We start from the raw sequence: 13,760 nt of genomic DNA, 5'->3' as shown, positions 1-13,760 counted from the left end.
CTTAATATATTTAATTATAATATTAATCTCAAAGCTGATATCTTATTTAATTTGTTCTAAACAATATAAATTGCAAATGTTTCAAAAGTTCCATAGCATTAGTATATTTATTGTTTTTAATCAAGTTTTCTTTCTTTAAACATTACATATAAATTACGTAGTTGGAGCAAATTATATACATACCATTATTTATTTTTCCCCTCTTTACAACACTTAGTATACATACGACACACCTGTATATAAAAAACCACTTTTGCATTAACCTATATTATTAGGTCTTATTAGATGATAGTATTGATACATCAATAAATTAGATTGTACCAATAAATTGTAGTTCTACAATTTACTAAAATCAATATTATGGGTACATAATGAAAAAATATCATTTATTTTAAATGAAAACACAAAATCTTGTTTAATCCTAAAACACAATTTTAATTGCATACTTTAACAATAAATCTTTCGAATGATGTGCAACATAATATACAATATTATTACTATATTTTATTCAATACAATAAATAGATAGGTATAATATTCGGCTCACTGAAATATTGATATAAAGTGAATATTTTTCATAAATTCTGAACATCATGATAATATACTCTGTAAAATAAGTAAATATTTAAATAGGTAATTTTATTAGAATGTGGTAGAATTAATTTTGAATAGGTGATTTTAAAGTTAAAAACTACAGATAAGAAAAATTTTCCGAGATATTTTGCATATTGTTTTCGTGTCGTTGAACACCATCACCGGTAGCTACGGTTCAATATCGTCATCGATCATAAGACCTATAAAGTAGATAGGTAGCTATTTTTCCTTCAGCTTTAACAGCTCAAGGTAATAACAGGTTATCAAACTATAATTTTACTATCAATCAATTAATTATTATTTATGTTATTTGTGTTAATTTTAAAGCGAGTTCATATTGGTATCGTTTATATGTACATAGTCATAACTTATATAGATTATATAATTTAAACCTATTTTGTAAAATCACTCGATCGATAGACACCGATGCAAAGGGTCTTATTGGTTGAAAACAAACAGTAATATGTACCGAGCACATAACTGTTCTACTTATTTAGATTTAGAACTAATGAAAATTTGGTATTTATAGTCAGTTTTGCTGTTTTGAGTTTTAAATCGTTGTGGAGCGTGAATTTGGATAACTACCAAGGTGAAAACTGACAATATAGAAACTGATTGACTGAAAAGCTATTATAGATTTGAATTGGTTTGGCACAGCCTCATATTTGAACTGTACGAGCAGTCCATATGGAAAAAAAAAATTATTTTACGTACTAGTATACCAAGTTAACAACATATGTTATAAAGTTCCATAACTTTATAATTTACTCTCTACTCAACCCACAACTTTTACGAATACATTTAAATTCCAGCAATGCTGGAAAATTGTGGAGTATGTGTTCACTGACACAAGAATTTTACAAAATAAAAAATCAGTCTGAGCGGAATGTTCATATTTTTAGCAGTAGATATTATATACGCTCAAAACATTTTTTTTATTATTAATCACATTGTTTGTTACAAATACAAAAGAATTTTGTTGGAAAAAAATAATTTCTTTTTGTTTTGATATCTTGTCAAATCATATTTCTTAACTTTGAAGTATACAAACTAAAATTCAGAAAACTTTTTTCCTGGTCGTGCCTAAATCGTTATCGGACGTATAGTCATGCTTTCAAGGAAGAAGGGAGCTACTACAAGAGGAAATCCCCAACCTTGACAACATTATATGATTCACATGAATACATGAATAACCTTGGTAGTAAAATTAACAGCTCTTCATTACAGAATTTCAGATGTACATGCTAATGTATCATTGTTATTGAATGAACATTAACAATAAATTTATGAAGAATTTTAATTTATTTTGAACTTCTTTTTAATCAATGAAATTTGCCACTGTATGGCTATATTAATTCTAATCTTTAAATACTAACTCTCACTATAAACATATGATTTTAAAAATGTAATTTTATTTAATAGATATAGATTAGATTGAGTTACAAAATAATAACCATATAAGTAGAGTTTTAAATTTAATTTTGCTTTTAGCAGGCATCTAGGGTCTTATTCAAAGGTTTGCCAGTCTCAAAAAGATAGTTTTAGATTTTGAGCTGAGCGAGGAATGTATTGATTTTATAATGATGAGTGTGTTTTTTATTTGTTTTATGTATGAAAACATGTCTATCATTTCGTTTTGGAGCAGTAAAAATGCTTCGATTTTCAAATTGAGTACCTTGTACCTTATTGTTAGATCAGAAAGTGAATCTAGTTGGTAATCTGGTACTTAGGGGTGTCAAAAGTAAAAAATTCTCAATATTTTTCTAAACAATCGGGATAAACAAACTAAAAACTAAGGAAAAAATGGAAATCTTTACGCACAATCAATTTTCGACAAAAACGATTTTGGTTTTTGATGTAACTTTAAAACAAATTACCATAGATACATGAAATTTTCACCGAATATTTATGTACATAAGTATAATATATCCACCATGCAATTTTCAAAAAATTTCGACTTAAGTTGAACTATTTATAGGTATATGCAATTTTTGATCATAGTTTTTTTTTAAATTAATATCGATAAAAATTTATTTGTTGGCTAGAAAAGCTTGAAAATGTAATGCAAGGCTTCTTACGCATTGTTACAGTAGCAGTTGAAAAATATTAAAAATACATAAGCACGATTTTTTTCATAAGCACCGAAAGTTCAAATTTTGACTAAATACATGAAAATTATGGCAATGTTCAAATTATCATAGATAGAAATTCATAAAAGTTTTTATTTTTAAATCTAAGACTTAAAAATTTATGACAAGGCTTCTTACATATTTTTTCAATAGCAGTTGAAAAATAAAAGATATATATAATTTTTTTTTTTATAAGCATTCGAAGTTTGAATTTCGACATCATATGTAAAAATCACGAAAATTCGCAAATTATTTTATGCTAGAAATTCATAAAAAAATTTTTTTTTAAATCTAAGATTTGAAAATTTTTAATTATCTATAATATATCCTAGACAGATAAACCGTTTCCGCTCAGAATCGTTTTTCGTATACAATGAGATAATATAATTGGATTCAAATTTTATTCCATCCATTACAGTAACCCACTTACAGCAGAGCGACATCCACGACTTACCCCCTTTTTTCATAGCGTATTTCACAAAAATTATTTTTTTAATTTAATTTTTTATCAGTTTAATATGTAGCTGGAATTTTTCTACCATAGCGTCGAGAAGAAATGATTAATAATCTTTTAAAGGTTTGGCGTTTGACTGGAAAACGATTGAGCTTGGCGCTTTGAATTTAAAGAGATGACATATATAGATGGATATACTTATTATATATTTTAAGAGATAAAAATGAAATGTCGATAGAGAGTGCTTTCAAAAAAAAAAAAATATTATTCTCTTTTTAGCAAGCTCCATAATGTGACTTATCAAAAATTTCCTTGACAGTTGTTTTATTAAAACAAATTATACAAGAAATTTTCAACTCAACTCGAGATTGTCATCAACTTAAAATGTATTATTCATTGAAAGTGTTTTTCATTCATTTTCACATTTACTGGCTTATGAAATTTTTACTTCACGATCATAAAACAAAAGTTATACTATGATAATATTATTAACTTTATTTCGTGCGTAGACTATATTTTGGTGTCCATATTATACTTACTTATGCTTAAATTAAACCATTGTTTCATTTTTAAGGTTATATTTTTTTATAAATCTTTTAAAAGTATATATTTGTGCTATTATTCTAAGATTATTCATTCGTGCACATTGTATATATTTATTATGAATTTGTTAGGTTTTGATGGGAATCTGCTTTAAAAGTAATTGAAAAAATATTATAGCCCAACAAAGTTTCAAAAAAGACACAGCAATAATAAAGACAAGTTATTTATATTAGATTTACCTTAATCATTATATTTCAATATATTTCAAAAAATTAATACACTTACGAATACCGAGTTTTTATAAACAAATAACATTATTTTTTAGTTTTCGTTTGATCGAACTACACAATCTTTAAATAATAATATTGACATATTTGTCAATATAATACAAAATTATAATACGAATGACTTACCAAAACATATATCCCATAATCTCATAAAAAATTAATTTCTCCTGAGAATTTCAGTGGGAGAAGGAAAAAGTTTTCCTCATAAATATTATCGATTTAATTTGAGTATGAGGTGCTGTTGTAATAGAGGGTTTAACACAGTGTATATTGGTTAAGATTTGAAATTCCTATAATTTTGTTTATGTTTTCATTTTTACAAATATTTTCTTGTTTTCGAATTTTCTATATGTTTTTTTGAAAAATTCACGGTAAGCATTCATTGGTTCAGTCATTACTGTTGCGTAATGCACACTTTGTTGGGAAAATCACAACTGATGATTAGGTTAGGTTAACTCAAGTTCAATGGTTTTTATCGCAGCGGACGCATTTGTGATTGACTTATGGATGCTGCAGCATGTTCACATAACTAGAGTCTTATTTTATCATAGTTTTGATAGTTAAGACATTAAGGTGCCTGTTTGGCGTTTATTGGTTTAAGGTGCATCGAATTTCAATCTAAAATATGCGTTTTATTAACAAAAGTTAGTTAAGCTATCTTACGAAATAGAAAGCAATCTATCCGTCTTCTTCACTTATAATTGGTTTTTCGTATGGTTAAAATAATTTATCAGTTTATTCATAAAATATATATCACCATTTTCTAGACACAATATAATTTTAAAAATATTAAAGTTCTTTTGATACTTTCATTTCGAAATTTTACATTTTTCACTGTTTTAGTATTTTTTTGATTTACATTGGATATTTTTCTTAAGTCAAACATTGTATTACTAGACTCTTTATAAGTTATTTTTTATAGCAATTAAAATATTCAGAAATATCAAAAATACATATTCACAATGTTTGTTATAAACATTTGAGATAACCAACTTCATCAAAATTATAAAAATCACTAATAGTTTTATAATTAAATCATTGAATTTTCATTGTTAATTGCCCTAGGCTTCGCGAAATATTACCGATAGGTCGTAATATTCATAAACTAATAAGGAAACTATTTTTAAATAAATATAGGAAAATAATTTTAGTCATAAGTTCAAGGTTGATTTCTTATATCATATTTTAGCTTATGCCACTACGTATATTATACATTTATACGATTATACGTACATTGATATTGTGAAATATAACTTTTGTAGATTTTTTTTATTTTTAAGTATACCTAAATATTTTGATTTCAAAATATTCTTTATATTTAATAGAATAAATGCATACACGATATTTATTTATTGTAAAAATACTCGTTTTATTGACACAATTAAATTAATAAATAAAAAAAAAAGATATTTGTTATTCAGTATTGCATTATATTAAAATTATATGATACAATTGCTTGTAATAAAAACAATTATTAGTATTATTACGTAATAATACCTACCGTATTATTATTATGACATATAGGTAGGTACATGATTTTTTTTTAATGAAGAGTTTAGCGTTTCTAAAAATTATAATATAAAATTAAAACAAAAAGTAGCGATTTTAAATAATATTTTGATGTAAATCGAAAAAATATTAAACCTAGGTTTTTGTCATTATGCACATATTTCCTATTACTTTCTTGAAAGTATTCAAATATTAGTTTTTCAAATATTTTGTCGTATGTTAAGTGAACCAATTCAAATCGTTCTAAAAGATATAAGATAATATGCTGGTATTGATTTATACGGTAATAACAATATTAATAATTTATTAATTTACCATATATAATATTTCATATTATAATGAAAATTACTATATAATATTATATTTAAACATAAATAGGTTCAACATACCGAATGCAATCAATCAAGGCATATAGTCAGTTTTAATTTCTAGACAAATTTATATTTGTGCAGCAAACATCCATTAATAATTTATTGACTCAAAAAATAGCAGCAATACTCAAGAGACGTTAATTTATTGTCATTCTTAGGGAATAAGTTCTATATTTAAGATATATTAAATAGGTTAGTTCTAATAATGTGTGTATATATATATATATATATATATATATGAAACAGGGACATACCTAATAAAAGTATTTATCTCCTGTTTATAACTAATTTTTATTTATTTTCCAATTTGATGGGAAGCAAATAAATATTGTAGTCTTGTAGACAAGATCAGGTAAGTGACCTATCTAATTCTAAACCAGTAATACACTTAAATGACAAAATTAGTTTTAGAATTATTAACATCAATATATTTTCACAAGTCTATAACTATTATAGTTGGTTTATACACCTTACGTGTTGAATTGTTTTGGTTTTTTTTACATAAAACTTGACACATAGAAATGTTATAATGTCAATGAACACTGAACAGAGAACGTTTTAACTATTCATAAATGAACAGTTTGGTTAGATTAATATTTACTAAAATATAGATAGGTATTTTTACATTTATCCATGGCTCATCCACATTTTATACTTACTTTGATAGTCACAAATATGACACAATTCATTTTACAAATATAATTGTAGGTATATAAGAGTTATTAACGTACACCTAAAATATAAACTAGTCAAGAAAACGCACTCTACAAACGTACTGAATTTCTGGTTTCTAAACGTATTTTGTTACTACTACGCAATAGACATTAGACAATAATGCCATATCCCCATATTATACAATTAAAATATATATATTATATGTATTTATCAATCGTATCTCCCAACAACCGTAACTATGCACAGTAGGTAACTAACGGACAGATATAACACAGTTTAAGATGTTCAAAACTTATGCTTAGAAACCTAAAGTATATTCTGTTTCGTTTGCAGTTATACTTATAATAAAATAATTTTCTCGGATTGCACTGTTTTGCAATTTATAGTTCATTCGGAGGGTTTCTGGAATATTCATTCATAATAAATATAAATAACAAAAGTCCTTTATAGTGATTATTAGATATACTATAATTTTCATGATAATGAGTATATTATAGACCACGTAAAAAAAAATTGAATATCAAAGAATTTGCAAGAAATGAAGCTAAAAATATTTTTGATATGGAGGTGCTTAAATGATGCGTTAACACTTAACAAATATTGATACTTAATTTTTTTTAATACAATGTGTTATTCAAACGTCCAATGTTTTAATGAAGTTGGAGATTTTTAGTAAAACTAAAGAATATACCCGAAGGTTCAAAAAAGATTTATGATTTACCAATAGATACCTACCCAATAACCTCATTTGCCCTCTGGCTTAATAACTCGATTAAGAGTATAAAATATCGAGGTTCTTAATTTTTAAATAGTGTTAAACTACGTTAGTGATGAAAGCTCGACCAATCGTTACTAAAGTAGATTACAACATGTTTTTCAAGGTGCAAATATTTGCGATTTATTTTCGCTGGTTTTGACCTCAAAGGAGATATTTATTTTGTGAATATTAGGTAGTAAAAAGAGAAAAAACGTTGATACAAACAGATGGATCAGTTATTGGCTTATGATCAAAACTCGTTAATCGCCCGAATAAAACTGTTAATAGTCATATTGATGTAATTTATGTGCCAAGGTCATTGAACCGGTTTAAAAATAACTAAACAAATGATACCTATACTCATACAGCCTCATACTAAAAACATGCTTTGAAGTTCGTTTTGTTATTTTATATGTTATTTTGGTCAAAGGGTTTTTTATTACTCTTAAAAATGCAAATAAATGATTTTGATAATTTATTTTTGTAACGCTGGACTTTGTATGTGTTATACTATTTTTTATCTTCCTATATGATACCAATAAATTGTACACTTTTATAATACCTACATAAAAACATAAAACTGAATTTTGGGAATCATTCTTGTATGATTTATTGACGCTTTTAAAATTTGAATCATTATTGATTGATATTTTTAGGTATTTGATAAAATTTAAAAATACTTGTCTATAGTTTACCAACAATATCTATATACAAATATAGTACTTTATTTTTAATCTTAAATGAAATATTATTAAAGATAATAACTTAATAGGGTAAGCACGGTACCTTATCAAAAATGGTTACATCAATAAAAAAAGATTTCATATAATATTATTATATATATGTGATGTATATAATTATAAAGATAATGCAAATTATGTTGACAATCCTATATTAGATGATTAAAAATTCAGTTAAAGTTTAAACATTACCTCGTCACGTCTATGTCAAAAGTTTAATTTCCGATGCCAGTTGAAGCGTAAAAAAATAGCCTTTTTTCGACCACAACGAAAAATGCTTTTTCCGGAAAAGTTATTGTGCAAAACAAAATAGTCAAAATGCATGAATATATCGATACGTTTTCTCTAAGATTATATTATCTAATACCTATACTAAACAGTTTGGTGAATCTAGACACGTAGAAGGCGACGGTTTGTCTAGTATAGCATAAGATCACAGATATTATGTATAAAAAAAAAAACAGAAGATGGTGCCTGCAGGCGACCGTTTCTTTCCTCGATAACCACTCTAAGCAAACGGTTTTTGTGTCACTGTCACCGTGTTATATTGTGAGATTTGTGACGAAATCTTAATCCAGAATTCTATTAGAATTTTCACGATTCTTGATCATCGCTTCCGGTCTGCGTCACTGCACGTTTTCCCGAGAACTTTACGTCATGACGGTAATAGACGCACATCAGTGACGTATCTGATTATTCACAAACAAAATATATTATATCATATTATTGTTATTACTGCTGTGTTATTGTACCTATAAAATAATCGTGATTTACAATGCATCTAGCATTGTGATTGAGCGTAATGTAGTACGTATTAAGGTTTGTAAAATAAAAATAAAACTTCGATAAAATAATCACGTGATACTATTTACTAGGATACCTTCCAGAGTCTCGACTGATACTTTTTATATTTGTATATTTATTGGTGAACTTATAATACTTGCGTTAATATGTTTGCGACATAAAATAAATAGTTATCTTGCTGGAAACCTTTTTTTATTTAACTCATAATTAGGCACTTGACGGCGAACGTAAAAGCATTTTCGTTCAGACGACTGCGCGACTAAGTTATGTGATTATGTAAGTACTTTAAATTCTTATATATTTTCGTTGTAAAATTTTACATTTCCCATTTATCATTACACCGTATGTATACGGTTATTTTTTGTAGTCAATAATTGACACTTATTAATACCAGATGAATAAAATACCACTGGAGTACGAAAATTCCGACTACGTCTCTAAAAATATATCTATGTTAAAATCAATCGAGTATTTGAACTATTTGAATAAATATTTCCACATTAGATTTATTTAGTATTCCTTAATGTCGTGCTTATTTCAGGTTGAGAATCTGTGATCACTATGTCCAGCGTTCTACTAAAAGGAGTACTCTGTAAGTTGTATTTGACCTTATTTTAAACCAATTCAAAATCTGAGTTAATGTCATTACGTAAAATATAAAAGTATGTTATATATTGAGTTTTTCAATATTCCTCTAAACGTAACTAAAAAACGTAATAATATTTCAATGACCTTATAGTTGTACACGAGATTCATCGTGCTTTGAATTTAAAACATAAGAATCGTAAATCAACATTAATACACAGGGATTTAATCATTAAAGTATGGATGGGCGATTGTAAACTCTCCCGATGGTAAACTCTCCCGGGTCTACTCCAGTACTACCTGACAGAAACGTGTAAACTCTCCCGGGTTTATTCCTGTACTACCTAACGAAAATATGTAAACTCTCCCTGGTCTATTCCTGTACTACCTGATGGAAACATGTAAACTCTCCCTGGTCTAGTAAAAATCATAAAATAAATTTAATTTACATTTAAGTTGAGTTTAAAAATAGTCAATGGCAGTCAATCATATTATATAATAACAATAATAATAATAATAACAATATAAATAATTAATGTCTTTAGCTGCTATGAGCTATAATATTATGGTCAAAATACAATAAAAAATAAAATTTCAAAAAATCTAATATACATATAAGTTTCTTTTAAAAATAGTCAATAATAATAATCATGACATAAGTTACAAATATAAAATATACGTAAAAATGTTAAAATTATTGTATTTGATAATAAGAACATACAGATTTTAAAAAAAATAGGGAATCTATTTATTTTTTCTAAAAAAAATGTTTTAACATTTAAAACAACTCGGGAGAGTTTACATACTTCCAACAGGTAACTATAAAGTTAACCCGGGAGAGCTTACACATTTACTTCAGGTAAACATAATATTAACCCGGGAGAGTTTTAAAAATCGGGAGAGTTTACCACCGCCCGTTTGGATAGTATGATATACAATGAATTGTTTATATTAAAAATACCACATTCTACTCCGATGTTTCTTATGGTTGGATTATTGGATTGTTGTAGATTTGGTTTTTGGGTATTAAGAATTTTAAAGAAAAATTTCAGTATAATATACTAAAAAATTGACATTTCAATGATTGATAATGTATATATTAATTATTTACAACTTTAATATTATTAAATAAATGTTCAACATCGTTAATAAATGTTTTAGGTACATTTTATAGATTGATTCAAATTTAAAATTTAATGTATAACATGTAAGGTAGGTATTTGGCACTATTCTACTCAGATTTGAACGTTATGAGTTTTTTAATTGGAAATTATTGATGTTCAAAATATAAATTAACTAGGTAAAATAGCGTAATATACTGTACCTACAATTAAATTTATCATAACACAAATATTAAGAAGTTTTTTTTTAGTAAACATTCCATTAAAAATAATAAATTTACAAAATATATTACAACAACACAGTTACAGAAATAAGTTTTTAAATTTCTAGAAGATGATCATAAATTTAGTATTTAAATTTCAAGAATTTAAGAATTGTTTAAAATTACGTAATTTGTACTATCAAACCTACCTGAATGTATCTAAAGGCCAAGACTAACCTACATTATATTAAGTTTAATAATGGAATAATATTACGTCATTCAATTTTTTTTACGATAATTTTAAAGTGGGCAAACTCGTTCTAACTGTATTGGTTATTATTTGTTACCCAAAAATCAAACAAAAACTTATAAAAAAACTATTTTTACGTTTTTTATTCATACAAGTTACTTATAATGTATTCATAAAAACAATAAGCAAACTTGATTAAAATTATTTATGTAAACATAAATTGTTTGACCGAAGTAGAAACTTATTACCTACCTATTTTGAAATTTGATTCAGAGAGGAAATTATTGGATTTTTGGTCATATATCTAACAGATCACGACATCATCTGCGTCTTAAAATTTCTTGGAGAATAACTGGGAATCGCCATTCACTATAGCGGCTAAATTTTTACAAGCGAGTTCGAGTGGGTGGTTAAACTGCTGTGAAAAAGTTATAATACAATTTTGATTCTTCTCGTTTTGTAATTAGTGACAATGGGGGCTTCATCAATTTCATTAAAGCGATGTATTGGAATTTTTGGATTTTGTTGATATTAAATTTAACTATAACACATCTCTTAACTGTAAAACCTATTCATAATTTAACTAGTTTAAGTGAAAGTACTTCATGCCTACTCATATATATGATTTAATAATATACATATAAATCGTATTAAAATATTCGATTAATTATTATATTGATTAATCGTGTACAAATTAATAAAGTACATAATTTGGTGTATAAAAAAAATATGCGATAGGTAAGTTGGATTAAGTTAGGCTAAAATTTAAAACAAGCAACATAACTATTGCACAAATGTGAGTGCAATACTACAATGCTACATTTGTTATTACTAATTATATTACCATAAAGTTTTCAATAGTATACTCTTAAAAATTGTTTAGATCAAATCTACATTCAGAATAGTTTTCCTGTCTTAAAAAACATCTAACACCTACCACAATAAAAAAATTACCTTAGTACTATCAAAACATTTATAATGCACGATTTTGGATAATGTTTTGACTGCATTAAGTAGCATACATTAGTTCATTTATTTATCAACATTTTTATAAAATATGTTTAAATATATTTTATAGTGGCGTGTTTAAAAAAAAAATAGTGTGACGCAACTTTTTAAGGGAGTAAAAATGCTTCAATTTTCATTTCATCATCTTTTCTGGTAGGAAAATGAATCTAGTTAGAAATTTGGTTGGTCATGAAAATAAGTTACATGTTCACATGCCGAACATAACTACATTTAATCATAAATAAGACTATAACTAAAGTGTGCCTGTCACATGGTAATTTCCGGGCCAAAATGTTTAGTCGATACACCGCTGCTGTAAAGTGTAAACAGTTATTTATTAATTTTAACTTCGCAAATAAATATAACAAAGATAAAATAAGAACATGACAAAATTAAATTAAAATACGTTTAATGTGTATATATACAACTACATGGTTATTAGCCTGCGTTACATATTAAATTTACATTAATTTCTCACATACTTGCTTAATTTCTACTTATTACCTATAGGTATTTACTATTATAATATTATATCATGTAAAATATGATAATACCATAATATGAATTTGCATATTGTGGATATGTGTTAATCTACCTATCGAATTCATATAAGTTATTAGTTGGTAGTAAAACTTATGATATATTGCGGTTTATTGGTGTCTGTGGTTAATTTGTCACTGGGAAATACCACTTAGTGAATTTGTGATACAACAAGTTAGTAAAACTATTCTTGAATATAATTTTGGACTTTATAAATATTCACCATAATACAAATTTAATTTAATTTAAATAGCCAATACCAACCCATATTAATTACCTTGAAATATTATATAAATAATATATTTAAGATATATTTTATACGTATAAGTATACAAAAACCTACAAAAATGCATACCTACTATTACAAAATAGATAGGTACCTACCATCGGTGTTTCAAATTTTATTTTATACATATTCATTGATCTTTAGTTCACCTATATCGTAGTGGTCCACTCGTCCACTTATAATATTGATTGGCAATCATAAACAAACATAATATATTATAACATGGACAAAAGTCAACCAATCAAATATGGAGAACTCCGATATGGGCCGTAGATGAAAGAGTTGCGCATACCGAAACAACCATTTCAATAACTGTGATAATACATATTTATTTGATCATAGTAATAATTATGGAAATAACAACAATATACTCTTGGAAGTAGTAGCTGTTTATGTGTAATTATTCTTGTAATTTAAAAGAAATAATGTAATAATAAAAAAATTATACATTTTAATTTAAATGCACAATATGGGTAACTAGTGGAAGTTCAAATTTGTATTTTTAGACTCATAATGATTTCACGACAACATTTCTTGTTATTTTTGGGCTTGCCCGTTACTATTGTAATATAATATAAAATAAATAAAATGCTATAAATATAATATAAGTTATGATAAAAAGAAAAAGTAAATTACGATAGTAATAATGGATAAATTATTCTATTCACGAATTAAATTAACTTTCAAGGATGTGGTTAAAAATCAAAAAAAATAAGTCATTTGATTTAATAAAATGTGACTAAACATTATTAAAGTAGTATGTATAGCAATGTATATGGAATCCTATCCTATAACATAAAAATTACAAATAGATCATACTAATTTTTGATTGCAACACAATTATAATTTCTTTAACGATAAGTAAAAGTAATAACTAATATATTATTATTATATTTTTTCCTATG

General features: G+C 25.8%; 1 protein-coding gene across 5 annotated transcripts in view; it reads left to right on the top strand.

Annotated features, from left to right (window-relative positions):
- Window positions 1–13,760, top strand: part of LOC107167445 (pyrokinin-1 receptor-like) — a 66,438-nt gene that overhangs the window by 11,782 nt on the left and 40,896 nt on the right. For 2 of the 5 annotated variants that reach the window (XM_089223112.1, XM_089223113.1), the window contains exon 2: window positions 9,404–9,454. The exons of the other annotated variants lie outside the window; for them this stretch is intronic. The gene's annotated coding sequence lies outside the window, so the exon portion shown is untranslated. The remainder of the gene's footprint in view (window positions 1–9,403; window positions 9,455–13,760) is intronic. 5 annotated transcript variants of the gene reach the window in all.

Source organism: Diuraphis noxia, unplaced genomic scaffold (assembly GCF_037042655.1).
Source record: "Diuraphis noxia isolate RWA-SAM2 unplaced genomic scaffold, SU_Dnox_SAM2 contig0003, whole genome shotgun sequence".
Classification (NCBI taxonomy): Eukaryota; Metazoa; Arthropoda; class Insecta; order Hemiptera; family Aphididae; genus Diuraphis; species Diuraphis noxia.
The sequence above is the reverse complement of the archived record's forward strand: the minus strand, read 5'-3'. Positions and strand labels throughout refer to the sequence as shown.